Below are 18,083 nucleotides of genomic sequence, written 5' to 3'. Positions count from 1 at the left end.
GCTTCTTCTTTCTAGAGAGGGAAATTTGGGTCTGAGTATTCTAGAGAGAGAAAGTGCTGAAATTTGAGAGAATTCTTATATTTTTGCAATCTGTACTGAAGAAACTCAGTTGGCTCAGTCCATCTGATCTTGAGTACGGATCTATAAATCACAACTCTAAGTTGATTCGGCTATTACCGACAATCGGGGATGAACCACTATAAAATCTTGTGTGTTCTTTATTTTCTTTATTAAAACTGTCTGTTGTCGTTTACATTCTCTTGAAGGCTTGTCGTTATTGACGTTCTCACGTCGTTGGCTAAAAATACAGTCAACAGCTACTAACATCAAATTTGGATTTGAGTAAGAATATCCAAGTAAATCGTGTACAATCATCAACAATGGTTAAAAAATATTTATACCCTTTAATGATAATTTTATGGAAAGGTCCCTAAATATCAAGATGTATTAAGTCAAATTAATGTATTGAAAAATTGTTGTGAGATATAAATGGTAGTTTCTTTGTTTAGCTAAATTACAAATGACAATGCTTAAGACAAGGAATGGAACATGAAAATTGTATCTTTTTATTGATTTCTCTATTAATTGACATAGAAGGATGCCCTAACCATGAATGTCACGGTTGGTATCATACAAAGCATTACAATATACAAATCTTGGATAATCTGACTGAAAAAAAAGTCTTGGTGAAGATAGTATTAGTGGGAAATGCACTTAGCAGACCCAATCCTCAAAGTTTGCTGCTGTAGAATACAATGTTTAGAATTAAATGTTAGTCTTATAGGAGTGTGTTGAATAAGAGAAGTAATAGGAAGCAAGTTAAATATGAACTGAGGAACATATAACACATTGTGCAAAGTGATATGTTCATTGATTCTCACAGTGCCTATTTTCTGAACTTTGACAAATGCTCCATTTGGAAGTGTCACATGGTATCACTAAAACTGTGAAAACATTTAATATTAAAAGAAATATGGTGTATTGTGCAACTATCAAGAATCCAAGAATTGGTTGATAGTGGTGCTTTGTTACCAGAAAAATTTGATGCAGGTGGTTGAACATTTGAAGCAGCAGGAATGGGAGTGTCTGCGCTTGGTGCCCCTTGAGTGAGTTGTTGTTTGAGCAGAGAGATTAGCTGCTGGGTGAGAGCCGTTTGATTGGGAGCAGATTCAGAGGTGGATTCGAAAGCTTGCAAAGATCTTGGCTGCGATCGAGCAGGAGGATCATGTAGTTTTTGGGTTTCTTGGCTTGTGGAGGAGTCATTGGAGAACTTGCGATTGCCATAGCCTGGGGGAAACCTGTGAAGAAAGAAACATTTTTCTTTCAAGTGTCTTGGTTTCTGACAGTGATAACATGCTGGTCTCATTTTCTTGGTCCTAGAATTAGGAAAATTGGTGACAGCTTCAAAAGTAGAGCTTGAAGACGAGCCATGTTTTCATTGCAGTTCTTCCTGGACAATCATTGAGTAAGCTTTGGACAAGGATGGAATGGTATAAATCAATAAAACTTGAGCTCTAACAGAATGAAATGATTTATTTAGACCAGTGAGGAATTGAAAAACCTGTTCTTGATTTTGGAAATCATTATCGCAAAGGGCAGCAACACATGTGCAAGGAGTTCAGGGTTAGAGTTCATTGATCTCATCCTATATGGACTTGAGCTTTGCAAAATAACAAGTAACAATATCGACTCCTTGATGTAGAGAGATTAGGGTTTCCCGAAGCTCAAAAATCCTAGGTCCATTGCCTTGATCAAATCAGCTATTGAGTTCATACTACATGGCCGCATTAGTGTCGAGGAACATTATGTTGCTCTTGATTTAAGGGGAAAGCGAATGCAAGAGCCAAGACATCACCATCTGATTGCAGCGATTCCATGAATGGAAAAAAAGGGTCAGTTGGGGTTGGTTGAGGAAGAGTACCATTGACAAATGCTTCTTTATTCTTTTGCCCTAATTGAAATTTTGAAGTCACGCCTTCATTGTTGAAAATTCTTATCAATGAGCAGATGGGAAGCAAGAATGAGCCCAGGGTGGTATCTAGTGCCTAAGAAATATGGGTTATTGTTTTCCTGGGAAGGTCGATCAGATGAGGTAAAAGCTTGGAATCGATTTGAGGTTGATGCGCCACCATGGTCGTCAGGTCATTGTAGTGATGTTCTCTCAGGTGCGACAATTCTTCTGGACTGAGATGGAGGACCATGTTTGATGATGGGTGGAGAAGGGTCATGGGGAAGTCAAAGTTGTGTGGAACAACACTTGTGGTTGAGCTTCTTGTTCATGGTCTAGCCATGGAAGAAGAAGGGTGGGTTTGTAGAAAGGAAATCTTGGTGTGGAATCTTGATTTTAGGTATGGCCTAATACCAAGTTAGGAAATGGAGGACTAAGAAGTAAAAATCGTATTCCTCATATTAGTTATGTATATTACAAAATGAGTAAGTGTTGGCTTTATATATAGCCAGAGGAAATAAAAAATAATTTAAATAGAAAGATATAACCAACTAACAAATCCTAACTAATTTTATATAACTTAATAAACTAAAATTGTCATGGCTTATTCTCCTTTAAGTAAAATACTGAAATTATTGTTTGAAAAAGTGAACTTTCTTAATACATGAACATAGCCAGATTTTCATAGAGTTGAATATTGTTTTCATTAGAATCTAAAATCACCTCATAAGCTATCTTACAAACTTCTTTAAGTAAACTCTGTTAGGATTATAAAAATACACTTAAGCAACACACATAAACATAAGTATTCAACATAATATCCCAGATGCTAATCATGTTACTAAAAGTGCATAAATGATAAACCCTAAAACATGTTTCTATGTACCTTTGCTAAATTAAAGAAGAATAATACAAGAGTGGAAGCACTAACCTGAAGCCGTTGGTGGAGATAGTACAGAAGGTTTTGATCTTCCAAGAAATCAATTTCTCTCTGTGTATTTCTCTGTGATGGGAAAGGAGAGAATACAAAAGAATGTATTTCTTGGAAACCATTACCTATTTATAAATAACTGATTATTAAATCAATTTTGGGTATTTATAATTTGGCCCCTCATCAAATTATAAATACAACTTATGGTATCTACACATTATGGCCATGACATTTTAATACCCTATGATACTTATAACATAATTGACCACTTTATTTTGTATCAAACTTTATAATAGCATCATACATTAATACATATGTGCCTACAATAGGATTTTAATCCAACAATCTCCCACTTGGGCAACATATGTTTCCTTATGAATATATAACCTTATGAGCTCAAAATTTGCTATCATATAAATGTATTCTTTAACAATCTTGTCCATCAACCATATCCACAAAGGATCAAAGTGGTCTTTATCATATTAATCATGACTAAACTCATCATTGGTCACACATACAAATACAGTCAAATGACATAGATCAATCATGGATGCATAGTATGGAAATTACTTGAAATGTGAACCAAACATGCCTATTCCCAACTGGTCCTACTTAAACTTTAGTGAGGTCAGAATCAAACATGACAAAAACAGAGTGATAAACTGAATACTTCATTTTTGATCAAATAATAACTCAATACATAAATGTCTGAAACAAACATAAAGCAAATAAAATATACAAACTCCCACTAAATCATCATATCCTCAACCAGTATAACACCCATATGAGCAGTGTGGTAATCCCTTTGTGAGTAGATCTGCTATCATGGAGTTTGTCCCAATGTGCTCTATAAATATATGTCCACTCTGCACTCTTACAGCACTGTTGACTTATTGTCACAAAATAACTTGAGTGGTCTTTCTACATTATCCAAAATGCACAACCCAGTGACAAAGTTACGCAGCCATATTCCATGATTTGATGCCTCATAGCATGCTACAAATTCGGCTGCCATAGTGGAAAAAACTACGAGTGTTTGTTTGACACTTTTCCAGGATATAGCTCCTCTAGCTAACAAATAAATATAGCCTGATGTAGATTTTCTGCTATCTTGGCACCCAGCAAAATCAAAATCAGAATATCCTATGACCTCCAAATGATCTGATTTCCTATATGTGAGTGTATAATCTTTTGTTCACTGGAGATATCTCATAACCCTCTTGGCTGCTATCCAATGGTCCATACTAGGGTTGCTTAAATATCTGCCTAACATGCCAACAATATACGTAATATCCGGACACGTACATACTTGAGCATACATTAGACTCCCAACAGCTGATGCATAGGGAATCTTTTGCATTTCTTGAATTTCAAGGTTACTTTTAGGACACTGACTAAGACTGAATTTATCTCTTTTAGCAACAGGGGTATCTCTTGGTCTATAATCTTGCATGCCAAATCTTTTGAGCACTTTATCGATATAACCCTTTTGTGATAATCCAAGAATACCCCGAGAACGCTCTCAATGTAACTAAATTCCTAATACAAAAGAGGCATCCCCAAGATCTTTCATCTCAAAATGCTTAGATAAAAATCTCTTGGTTTCGTGCAATAAGCCTATATCATTTGTGGCAAGCAATATGTCATCGACATATAGAACTAGGAATATATACTTACTCCCACTGAACTTGTGATATACACAATCATCAACAACATTCATCTCAAAACCAAACGAGATAATTACTTGATGAAACTTGTGATACCATTGAAGAGAAGCTTGCTTGAGTCCATAGATGGATTTTGTCAATTTTCAAACCATATTCTTTGGGCCTCCTAACACAAAGTTTTCTGGTTGCATAATATAAATTGTCTCGTCAATGTCTCCATTGAGAAATGTTGTTTTAACATCCATCTGATGTAGCTCAAGATCAAGGTGAGAAACAAGTGCCATTATTGTCCTAAAAGAGTCTTTCGATGATACTGGAGAGCAAGTCTCTGCATAATAAATGCCTTCCTTCTGAGTATAGCCTTTAGCTACAAGACGCACTTTATACCTCTCCACATTACCCTTTTTCATCCCTCATGGTTTTGAATATCATTTACAACCAATTGGTTTTTCACCTTCTGGTAATGGGACAAGTTCCCAAACTTTATTGTCTTGCATAGGCTTATACTCTTCTTTCATGGCATCCATCCACTTTTGAGAGTTAGAACTTTTCATGGCCTGATAAAAGTTGATTGGGTCATCTTCCATCATTCCTTTGTCATCCTTATGTTCTTGGCGAAATATAATATAATCATCCGAAATAACACTTCTCCTTTCTCTTGTGGACCTCCTTAATGACACTGGTTCTTAAGGTTGTTGAGTTTGTTCTTCTGGAACAATTTCCTCATTTGGATTAGCGGGTTGTTCAACGTTGTCTTGTTGAGGTTCTGGATTCACTTATTGATGAATGATAGGTGTAGGAACCTGAATATTGTCAAAAGTGATAGTAGAAATTGGGTTTGAATTCAATTCCTCCTCAGAAGCAATGTCTCTAACCTTATTCCCCCCCCCCCCCCCAAACTCAACATCCTAAAAAAATGTTGCAGTTCCCGTCTCAAAAATATTTATAATTGTGAGATCATAAAATTATAGCCCCTAGATCGCCCAGAATAACCAATAAAGTAGTTGCTCACTGTTATGGAGTCCAATTTCTTTCAATGTGGCTTATAAGACTTTGCCTCAGCTGGACATCCCCAAATGTGAAAGTGCTTTAGACTAGGCTTTCGACCTGTCCAAAGCTCATAAGGTGTTTTTGCAACTGCTTTAGTTGGTATTCTATTCAGAATGTAAGCTGATGTCTTTAATGCTTATCCCCAGAGGGACTCAGGTAAGGTAGAATGAGCAATCATGCTCCTTACCATATCCTTAAGAGTCCTATTTCGTGTTTCAGCAACACCATTCATGATAGGTGAGCCTAGCATGGTGTATTGTGGGAAAATACCACATTCCTCTAGGAATTTAGCAAACGGTCCTGGACGTTGTTCGCCTGAGCCATCATATCTACCGTAGTACTCACCACCACGATCGGATTTGACCTTTTTAATCCATTTGTTGAGTTGATTCTCAACTTCACCTTTATAAGCTTTGAACACGTCCACAGATTGAGATTTTTCATGAATGAGATATAGATACCCATAATCGTCTATGAATGATATAAAATATTGTTGACCATTCCAAGATGCCGTAGGGAATGGCCCACAAATATTTGTATGAATCAATTCTAAGACATCTGAAGCTCTGTTGGCACCTAATCTCTTGGTTTTGGTCTGTTTTCCCTTGATGCAATCTACACAAACATCAAAGTCTGTGAAGTCAAGAGACTCTAAATTGTCATCAGACACAAGATGCTCAATTCTACCTTTTAAGATGTGACCTAAGCGTTTATGCCATAGTGATGCTGAATTTTCTTTATTTAATTTGCATTTAGTACCATGTGATTCCACATGCAAGGTTTCATTATAGGATACAATTGTTTCTAGCAAATAAAGGTTGCCATAAGCATTCAAATAACTAGTTCCAACAATATTTGAATTTAAAGACAAACTAAACTGATTGTTTCCAAAAGAACAACAATATCCAAATTTGTCCAACAAAGAAACAAAAACTAAATTCCGTCTAAAAGACGGTACGACAAAAGTGTCTTTCAAATCCAAATAAAAACTAGTTCCTAACAACAACCTAAAATGCCCAATTACTTCCACTTCCACCGATTTTCCATCACCCACGAAGATGTGTCTTTTACCATCACCTGGCTTTCAGTAGCTCAGGCAATCCTGCATAGAAGCACTTATGTGAGTAGTAGCACCAGAATATATCCACAGTGTTTCTAGGTACAGAAGCTAAATTAATCTCATGACAGACCAAAGTAAGAATCATACATTTCTTTACACGCCATGCATGATACTTGGTACAATCTTTTTTCACATGTCCAGGCTTGTTGCAAAAGAAACAACCATCTGAATCCTTCTGTTGTTTCTTTTGGGTTGGACCCTTAGCAACTTCATTCTTAGATATCCTTTTCTTGCCCTTATCTTTAGAGACACTGGCCAAGTGAGCACTTTCAGTCTTATCTTGCTTTAACCTTTCTTCCTCTTGCACACAGTGAGAAATGAGCTCATTTAGAGTCTATTTCTCCCATTGACAGTTATAACTAATTTTGAATTGGATAAAATGTGCAGGAAGTGATACCAAAACCATAAGAACAAGTAAATCCTCAAAAAGCTCGATCTTTAGTGCCTTAAGTTTTGAAGCAATTTGGTACATTTCCATAATGTACTCCCTAACATTTCCTCGACCCTTACACTTCATGGGCATCAAGGAAGCCAGAAGTAAAGTCATTTCAACCTTATCGTTTCTAGCAAAATGTTTCTCAATTGCATCGAGGAAATCCTTGGTCATAGTGATCTCTTCAGATTCTGTGCCTCTGAAGGCTTCTAGAATGCATTGTTGCATGATCATTAGACTCATGCGATTAGAACGCTCCCATCTCTCAAACTCCGTCTTTTCATTAGGAGTGCTTTCTGCAGTAAGAGGTGAAGGTTGTTCTTGCCTTAATACATAATCTAATTCCATGCAACCAAGGTTTACAAGTAATTTCCCTTTCCAATCTTTGAAATTTGTCCCATTAAGCATAGGAATAGAGTTAATGTTGGCAGTTATTGTGGTTGGAGTAGATGAATTAACTGAATATAGAACAAAATATCAAAACAAGCTCACATAAAAGTTCATAAAAACAATAAATTCAAATAATGGTTAATCCCATCTCAAGATACCAAACACAACATTAATATCAAGTCTTTGGACAGTAATATTAACTGTAAATGGTACTCTTGTTTTAGCAATCAAATATTGACAATAAATCATGTCAAATAATATGTCAATCTTTGGATAAACAAATTACTCACATGAGATATCTTACAATTGTCACATATTTATTACTACAAGTATGCATGAAATTTGGCCAAATATTAAATTATTTTTGGGTTAGTTAATAAATATATGAATTACAAACACACAAGCATCTTGATATTTTAAATAAATTAATTTACACAAAAGAGATCACTTTAGGGACATATTATTTCAACTAACTTACTTTTTTTTTAAAATATTAGATATTCTTAATAAAATCCAAAATCAAAATTTGAATTTAGATGTTACTGTATTATGATTATTATTACTATTATTTCAACTAAAACTAATATATATTCAATAAATAAATAATAATAAAACAAAACTTAATATACTACTGATTATATAATCGTATATGCATACATACGAAACAAAACTAAATATACATAAAACAAAACAAAAAATTTCTAAAACCTGATTGATGCCATAATCGTAAAACAAAACAAATCCTATTATATATCATATATGCATAGATTTAATAATATCCATACATAAAACAAAACAAAAAAAACTTATAAACCTGACTATACATAATGATGATTTCGGCATAGAACAAAGTATACTATGCAATCATAATATAAAAAAATGTCACACATGTTAAATTTCTTCATTATCAAAAAAAAAAAAAAACATACATAGTAAAATATCAAAACTCCAATTTTAGAAAAAAACCCAAATTATTTTGAACAAAATCAAACAATATTAAATTAATCTAGTAAAGATGGCTCTAGTACCACTTGTTAGGATTATAAAAATACATTTAAGCAAAACACATAAACATAAGAATTCAACATAATATCCCAGATGCTAATCATGTTACTAAAAGTGCATAAATGATAAACTCTAAAACATGTTTCTATAAAACCTTTGCTAAATTAAAGAAGAATAACACAAAAACGGAAGAGCCGTTGGTGGAGATAGTACAGAAGGTTTTGATGTTCTAAGAAATCAATTTCTCTTTGTGTATTTCTCTGTGATGGGGAAAGAGAGAATACGAAAGAATGTATTTCTTAAGAACCATGACCTATTTATAAAAAAATTGATTATTAAATCAATTTTGAGTATTTATAATTTAGTCCATTATCAAATTATAAACACAAATTTATAGTATCTACATATTATTTCTATGACATTTTAATACCCTATTATACTTATAACATAGTCATTTTATTTTGTATCAAATTTTATAATAATATCATATATTAATACATACGTGCCCTTAAATAGTAAGGACTTTTATCCAACAAACTCTGCTTCTTTTGGTCAGGAAGATGCCCAGCTAACTCAATTTTATGTCACTCACTGGAAGTGCAAGTTTATCACTAGGAACAGAGGACGGAGGATGATAAAGCTTTTTCCCACTACGGCACTACCTGTAATCAAAGATAAAATTAAAGCTAAAACTCATCAATCAATATCAAATGTATTGTCAAAATATTCTAAAATAATATGAAAAGATAAATAAACAAATTAAAGTGAGTGCAACAACTTGAATAAACTAAGGTCAACCATAATGATCAATTCATTGTTTTTAATAAGTACACGTAACATGAGTGAAGACCCATCGTAATATATGTGTGTGTATGTATATAAATTTTGAAAATAGAAGAAGAAACGATGATATTTTAACAAGCCAAATATAGATATTGAAATCAATATTATGTCAAAACAGAGACATCTCATAGTAGCATTTGTGTATGCATGAATAGGCAATCGCAATGGCAGCAGTATACAATGGCAAACAATCATGGCAGAAGTAACAATGGCAACGACGATTACAGCAGCACAGCAACGACGGCAACAATGGTAGAGGAGATGGCTGCTGCGGAAACGATACTGTATTGGCTGCTGGAAGACTTAGAGCACTCCCATCCGGTGCTCTACTTCATCCTTTAAAATACCTCCACAAAACACACATTTTTCTATTTTACCTCTAAGTTTTACATTTTACTATACATGAGATTCTCTATTTTTTTTTTCCCATATCATTTAAATATTATATTTTCAAAATCTTAGAGAATGAACTAGGTGACTCAAGACACGTTTTTAAGTGGTTCGAAGGTTAAAATCCATCTATTCCACTAGTCAATATTATTGATATATTCTGGGTATTTGGTTACAAAGCATATATCTATTCAGATACTATTTTTCCCAACCCTGATCAATTCCCAGGTTCTCCATATTTATAGGAGACGGCACCTGGAAGTTGGTAAGGAGGTCATCCCGTGACCTTATTATTTGTCATATCAACTCTGTGACATTCATGATTAATTCCTAAACCTGACACATAAGTATGGTCAAATCGATAGGTAAGGAGATAATGGGCCGCACGGCCCAACCCAGCCTTGGATATCTGAACACGCACGTTCCTGCTGCGTGTCCAAGAAGTCAGGGAGATATCGGACACGTGATGTTAGATATATGCACGTTTATCTTGCGTGTGTTGACTTTACAGAGGGTCAGAGCTCCATACATAGCTCGTGCCATGATCTTCTCCCTTGACCCGACCTTCGACCTTCGGATTCCCTCACCCAGTCCTGGGCGACCTTGGCGAGTCCTCAGGGATAACTCGAGCTAATAAGATACGACCTCAAAACGGGAGCTCCGGTCTTGGGGATGTTAATGGGCTAATCGTGATTAGTCCGTAGTTCGGCCTGCTAATCAGCCCGTGGGAAAACCAGGGCGTACAGCTTTGTACTGTAGTTTTATCTAAAAATATTTGTAAAATACATCATCCAATGGATACCCATTTTTCTTAATTTTAGCTATTTTTTACAAATTTTGGTAATATACCTCACCACATGGTAGTGTTCTTATAATCAGTTTTATTTTCTAAATATAAAATTATTATTAATATCTTTTTAATTAAAACATGTACTATTCAGAAAACGACGACAGCAATGGAGGTATACTACAGCAGTAAAAGTCATACGATTTTGGGAAGAGAAACAGTTTTGGGTGTAAGATATTTAATCAGAATATTTAATTATAAATTTAATATTAATATTTTTTAATTAAAAGATGTATTAATTTTTTTGAACAACTGTTTTAATTTTGGCTATCATATCAATTAAGATCTAACTATCCGAAATTTGTGTAATATAAATGTGTGTCCGGTACAACTCCCATAAAAGATAGATCCATATGTAATAATGCTTGTAGTCTATGAATATCATCACTATCTTTTAGTATATTATAAAGAGCATCCAATCCATAAGATTGCAATAAGATCCGTACTACGATTGTCCAAGTCAATCCTCAACACAATAATATGGGCAGGTAAAAGGATTTGGACAATAGATTCTCTTGATGTACTCAACACATGAAATCAATAAATATTAGAGAAACAGAAATGCTAAAATAGTATCGTTCTTTTTCACGTTTTCTCTAAAATATGAATAATGCGTCTCCCTCTGAAAATCATCGTACATTAGATTTTATAAATCTAAAATAGACATCAATTTTAGATTTAATTATTTAAACAAATCAACATATCTTTTTTAAATAATAATTTAATAAATAAAATAGATATTTGTGGCATAAATACTTTATGTTTTCACGTTTATACACTTATGTTGTCCATATTTTCACCTTCGACACGTGGCAACCCCTAGTGACTGGTTTGGACGTCCATAGATATACTCGGGGCATGTTACTGCCCGAGGCCTCTAGTCGGAGCAAGGGTCCTCTTAGGTGAGACTGTCTTTGACAGTGGGTCGTGGGTGCCTTAGTAAGTTACTCCCCGATGTTCGTTATCGGAGCTGGAAGTTTCCCAGCTTGGACAATTAAGACGAGGGCTCTCGTCTCTCAATCGCCTCCCAAGTCCGAGGTTCTAGTCTGAAACCTAAGATAAGGCGCAACGTGTCAGTAAATGCGGGTTTTCATAGTCAGAGGATTGTCTGACAACCTTTATGGGCGATCTGTCAACAGCGTTGTCGAGTGTACGACTCGAAAATTCGCACACCCACTACGCCGCCTGACATGGAAATACTTACAGCACGCCCTGACAGTACCTGGGGCAAGTTCCCTATAAAGTATGTGTTTTTTCGCAATGGGCCCCGCAAATCTCTTTAGGGCCTTTGTCTCTATTCAATGCAGCCCAGTGCATTGAATTGGTGTTAATCCTCCAGTAACGGGAAGAATGTGTATTAATTACTTATGATTAGTATTAATGATCCCAACCTCTATAAATAGGGCTGGGAGTCTCATTGTAAATGGTTTAGTTTTTTAGAGAGAAAACTACTTATACTCAAAGCAATTTAAAAGCTGCTTGAGAATACACCATTGGAGCTTGCAATCACAAGCTTACAATCATCTTAATACTAGAGACTCGTGGACTAGGGTTCTTTTATAACCTAAACCATGTAAAAATTCTTGCGTTCTTACAATTTATTTATTTAATCTCTCTCATTAAGGTTTACAGCGAAAAATGCAGTCAACATTTTTGTGCTTTCATTGAGAGCTTGAAGAAAGCATTTGAGACATTCACGATCATGGTGACTACAAGAAGAAACGTTACAGATGAGGTGCTCCCTCCTACTGGAGTTGAAGGAGGCGAACCCAGTAGGCAACCACCTCAGGACGTACCTGAGATGATGGAGGACTGCGATGAGTATGTCGAGTATGACGGCGAAAATAATGGTGCTGGCCAAAGGTATTATGAGGATGAATATCCTCAACCCATGGAGGCGGAAGAGACGCCGGAAGTGGTGGTGCTCCGTGAGCAGGTGGCTACCCAACAACAAAAATAATGCTCAAGAAGGTAACATTGCTGCCCTTCAGGAGATGGTACTTGCCATCAAGGCCACTCTTGTAGCCCAGGAGTTGCGAGTGGACCTCAATGGCAACGTGACAACTGATCACCCAACAGGCATGTCACTTGCGCACCCCGTTGGAGTCCCACTTGTCAACGCATATGATGTACCTCTCAAACACCCGGTTGTAGAGGCGCGAGACCCGCCAACTGGGGTGCCCACCGGCCACCCAGCAGGAGTTGGAGCCTCAATGCCATCGTAGGACCGTGGTAAGGGAAATGATGATGATAACCCTGCTTCGAAGCATAAGAGGGCCCGTCAAGAGCTCGAGGGCCACCAAGTTCCACAACATGCTGGTAAAGGTAATGAAACAAGGGCCCGAGGACACCGACAGGCAGCTAGCGCCCATGGAGCTTGGGGCATTCCGCCCCGACACGCCCATACATATCGCGCGAGGCCTAGAGCTAGTGTCCCTTTGGGACCTAACCAATCCCACAGGAATAACGGCCTAGAAATCTGCTTGAGGAATGCCTCACAAAATCGAGAACGGGTCATCAACATCTCGGTAAACAAAAACGAGTCCGATGGAGAGACCGAAGTAGCTTGTCCAGAAGATAACGGTGCATTCCAAAGACTGGCCGACCTACGAGACAACCTCAATGCTCGGAGAAGAGATTACTCGGCTTAGAGCATCAATTGGATCGTGACCCGCTCCGTGCGGAGTTAGAAAGCCTGAAGCGGATAATGCTTAGGATGGCCAGGCGACAAGGCCATGAGTTTGACTTGGAAGATGAAGAGGTAGAGCCATACGCTCCTCACCTTGTTGAGGCCACACTACCTCTAGGATTCAAAATGCCATCCACACCATCCTATGATGGTGGTTGGATCCCATAGACCCCCTGTCCAAGTTCAACATGTTAATGTCGGTGCATTGTGTCTCCGATGACGCTAAATGTCACTTGTTCCCAATCACCCTAACAGGACCAACAGATGAATGGTTTAAGAAACTCCAACCAGGGTCCATTTAGACATGGCAGCAGTTATCATCCGCCTTTCGAAGACAATTCATAGGAGTTCAAAAGGTAAGCTTTGAGGTCAATGCCTTGGCCAACATCAAGCAAGGACCTTTCGAGACCCTCAAGGCCTACATCAACCATTTCAAAGAAGAAGCAGCGAGAACCAAGAGGGTCGATGATGACCAATAGTTGATGGCATTACAAGCTGGCATACGCGTGGGATCCCCACTCTTGGATGATCTCCAATGAAGGGGATGTCGGTGTCTCGAAGACTTCATTCGTCGAGCATAAGAATACATCAGCTGGGAGGACGCCCAGATCGGGACATTCGAAGCGTCCGCCCTTTTCCCTGCATTGGATGCACCTGGCCCCATGGTCTCGAGGAACCAATACTCCCCCTATGTTCACATCCAGCAGGGCTCGTTGGGACCCAACCTAGCCAGAGCGCCACCCCTTCCAGTTACAGCGCCATGTCCGCTCCCACTGGATACAGTGCTTTTCAGCCTGCAATCAGTGCTGGAGTTGTTTCCCCATCCCAGCCGGCTGAATCCAGTAGAGCTCCCAATGGCGCAAGGCGCAGAGAGAAGGGTAAGGGTCGCAAACCCAGGGGGAGCGTTACCACACAACTTGAGAAGGGAGTCACATCAAGCGAGAAGTACGTCTCGCAGTATTTAGAGTACACCGACTTGGTGGACTCCCAAGAGAACATCTTCGTGGCCACGACACAACACGTTCATTACAGGAAACCGCAGCCCATCTGAAGAGACAAGGATATGTGGGACCCTAGAAAATTCTATCGTTTCCACAATGACATAGGGCACCACACCAATGAGTGTTGTCAACTCAAGGATTAGATTGAGAATCTCATCAAGTTGGGGCACCTCCATAAATATGCTAAGGGTGGAGCGCGTCAAGCCCAGCCTCTCGTGGTAGGACCGGTGGTCCCACCTGCCACACTGCAGGCCCTAGTGGTGGCTCCTATAGTTCCCCAACATCCAATGGCCCAAGGCCCTCCTTCGGTGAATGGGTGGGTAGGAACCATCTCAGGAGGACCTCACTTGGGGGGAACCTCACGAAGCTCGCAGAACATGTATGCATGAGCTTTGAACCACGATGATGAGGTAATGGCTTTGGCACAGATACCTGCCCAAATGCCGTGAAGAACTGACCAAGTCATAACATTCTCCGAAGACGATGCTCGGAGAATGCATTTCCCGCATCACGATCCGTTGGTGATTGAGAGACAAATCTCCAACAAAATGGTGGCGCAGATTCTTGTCGAAAATGGGAGTTTGGTGAATATCCTGTTTAAGTCAGCCTTCAAGAAGATAGAGTTGACAATGGCAAATTTGTACCCATGCGCCTCGACACTCTACTGGTTCTCGGGAGAAGCCCTCATCCCAATGGGGAAGATAAAGCTCCCTATGACGCTTGGAGAGGTACCTCGCCAAGCCTTAAAATACTGTACCTTCGTAGTGGTGGACTGTCCCTCAGCATAGAACGCCATTTTGGGACTACCAACACTGGTGGAATTTGGGGTCGTCACCTCCATCCGTCATCTGTGCAAGAAATTCCCCACGGATGCAGGTATTGGCACAGTCTGCATTGACAAGAAAGAGGCCAAACAGTGCTACAGTGTCTCCTTCAAGACTCCTGTGATGATGGTAAGGAAGGAAGGTCCCGAGAACTTTGAGACGTCAGAGGTACAAGCTGTGCAAGACTTGGGGCCTGACGAATTAGACCCAAGGGTTCAAGAGGAGAGGTCCATTGAACCAATAGAGGAGGTGGAAGAGGTAGTTCTTGATACCTCCACTCCCGATAGGATAGTAAAAGTCAGGGGAAGCTTGAAAATGGAAGTCCGCGAGGCATTGGTGGTTTTCCTCTGAGAAAACCAAGACGTGTTTGCATGGTCGTATTCTGACATGATTGGCATTGATCAGAATATCTTATGTCATGCCTTGAATGTCGACCCTAGCTTTGCTCCCGTCCAGTAGAAGCAACAGACCTTTAACCAAACTCGGAAAGAGGCCTTCAAGGGCGAAGTGGACAAGCTCCTATCCAATGGCGATTATCCGAGAAGCCAAATATCCCATGTGGCTATCCAATCCTATCCTCGTGCCAAAGCCGAATGGCACTTGGAGGACATGCATCGATTTTTCAGAGCTTAGCAAGGCATGTCCAAAGGACTATTTTCCACTCCCCAAGATAGGCCAGATGGTCGATGCCACCTCTGGTTACGAGTTGCTGTTGTTTATGGACGCATAATCGATATATAACCAAATATCCATGCACGTCGCTGATCAGGAGCACACTAGCTTTTGAACTGGCAAATGTTTCTATTGTTACATCGTGATGCCTTTCGGGTTGAAGAATGCTGACACCACTTACTAAAGGATGGTTAACAAAATGTTCAAAAACCAGTTGGGGCGAAACATGGAGTTCTATGTTAGTTAAGTCCCGGACTGCCCCAGATCATGTAGGTGACCTGACTGAGGTCTTTGCGGTGTTCCGCCGGTTCGTGATGAAGCTCAACCCCCAAAAGTGCACATTTGGGGCAGCCTCCGGCAAGTTCCTAGGCTTCATTGTGAGCGCTCGGGGGATTGAGGCAAACCCCAAAAAAATCAAAGCTCTAATCGAAAATCCATCTCCCCAGAAGCATAAAGATGTTTAAAGCCTGACAGGAAGGATCGCAGCTTTGAGCCATTTTGTCTCCAAGGCAACAGACAAGTGCATTTCCTTCTTCAATGTTCATTGATTTATTTGTTATTTCATTAGATTGATTTACACTAAATGCTTTGAAATTATAATTTTGAAAAGTGAAGAAAAATCCTATCTTTTTATAAGAAATTTGTGCTTAAAATTATAAATCTTTTTGGAAAATGATAGTTTAAATTATTTTAACTATCACTAAAACTTGGGAATCAATATACTACTAAATATTATTAAACTTACACTTTGTGGATTCTAGTATCTTAATAATCTTTTCTTTTAACACTTATTTTCAACTCATTATTGCTTTATTTTTATTCTCTTAAATAGCTTTATTTTTCAATCTTTTATTTTATGTTCATAATATTAAAACTCATCAATCTTTGGAATTAGGTTAGAATTTATTACTTTTGGTTTAAAATAGTTTTCTTTTCGATTTTAGACAACTCCTTTGGGTTCGACATCCTTGCTTACACGATCACTATTCTATATGAACGATTCGTGCGCTTGCGATTTATAAATTTTTAAAACATACCCGTTTTGGGTCCATCATAGCATCCTACCAGAAGAAAGTGGCTAGATAGTTCAACTCCAAAGTGAAAGAAAGAAAATTCAGGGTTGGAGACTTGGTGTTGCGAAGAGTCTTCTTAGCCACCCGATATCCCGGTGCCTGAGTGCTGGGACCCAAGTGGGAGGGCCCATACCAAGTCAAGAGCGTTGTATGTCCGGAAACATATAAATTATCCCGACTTAATGGGGAGTTGATTCCTCATGCTTGGAATGCCGAGCATCTTCGTCGGTATTACCTGTAGAATGAGCAACAAACATTGTTTATTTATGTAGTACCCCCTGTAGCCTTCAGGCACATGTAATAGAAACTGTGTATATAAAACACTGTAAGAATTTTTTTTGTTTTGCTTATGTTCTTTAGTTTCCTTCATATTCTATTAATGTTGTGTTAGTGCACCCGCTTGCCTGAACAAGTGACTGCAGACTAGTCTCTGATCACTTGGGGGGCAGAGAGTTAGGGTAGCACTACACCCCACATGGAACGATCTAGAAAAATAAACTTGTCAATTGCCAAGATGAGTAAGCCTAGCATTGCCATCCTAAGAATAGAAAGTCCTAGGAAACTAATAAAGTCTAGCCTAGAAGGTAACTTGTTCGAGATAGAAGTAAGCTTAACACCTAGGAGTTAGATAACCCAAGTAGTGCGAGAATAGACTATTGTTATCTCCCGTGTACACCGAGCCCAAGGAGCTCTGACTAGGTTTCTTGGTATCGAGATGCAAACGGAAGGCCGAGTACCCTACACCTGGCCTTGGGAATTCTGTGATATGGGAAGCTTGGCTAGTCGACGAGCGAAGTGCCTTTAGTATCACTATATTCCATATATAGAAAACCAAGTATAACATAGACTTGAGAATTTAGGTTACCTCGCGAGGACAATGCTCGCTCGGAGAGTAATAACCAAATCCTAATATGTGAAATACGAACTGATACCCAGGCGGCTTATGCCTGGGCGTCTCATTAACATCACCTCCAGAGGAGATATGCACTTGGGGAGAATGGTTGAGACCCCGACCTCTCGAGTAGTGCATACTCAGGGGGTAGGTGTTTTATTGTGCCATGACACATGAATGCTCGAACACTTGGATTGTAGGGGCATAAGATAATGAGTGAAGACCTATGGTAAATTCCGCATCAAAGCTACTTCTAGGACTATGGGCCCACAAGAGACTAAACATAGAAACCAAGGGTTTAAAACAGT

The 18,083-nt window shown here is 38.6% G+C and overlaps 1 long non-coding RNA gene across 1 annotated transcript; it reads right to left on the bottom strand.

Annotated features, from left to right (window-relative positions):
- Positions 1–545: 545 nt before the first annotated feature.
- On the bottom strand, positions 546–2,394 carry LOC133784107 (uncharacterized). The gene is made up of 2 exons (XR_009871134.1): positions 1,033–2,394; positions 546–743 (listed from the first exon to the last, which is right to left on the bottom strand). It is a non-coding gene; the product is annotated as an uncharacterized LOC133784107 (long non-coding RNA).
- Between the last annotated feature and the right edge of the window lie 15,689 nt (positions 2,395–18,083).

Source organism: Humulus lupulus, chromosome 6 (genome assembly GCF_963169125.1).
Source record: "Humulus lupulus chromosome 6, drHumLupu1.1, whole genome shotgun sequence".
Lineage (NCBI taxonomy): Eukaryota > Viridiplantae > Streptophyta > Magnoliopsida > Rosales > Cannabaceae > Humulus > Humulus lupulus.
Note: the sequence above shows the minus strand (reverse complement) of the source record. Positions and strands in the feature narration are given on the sequence as shown.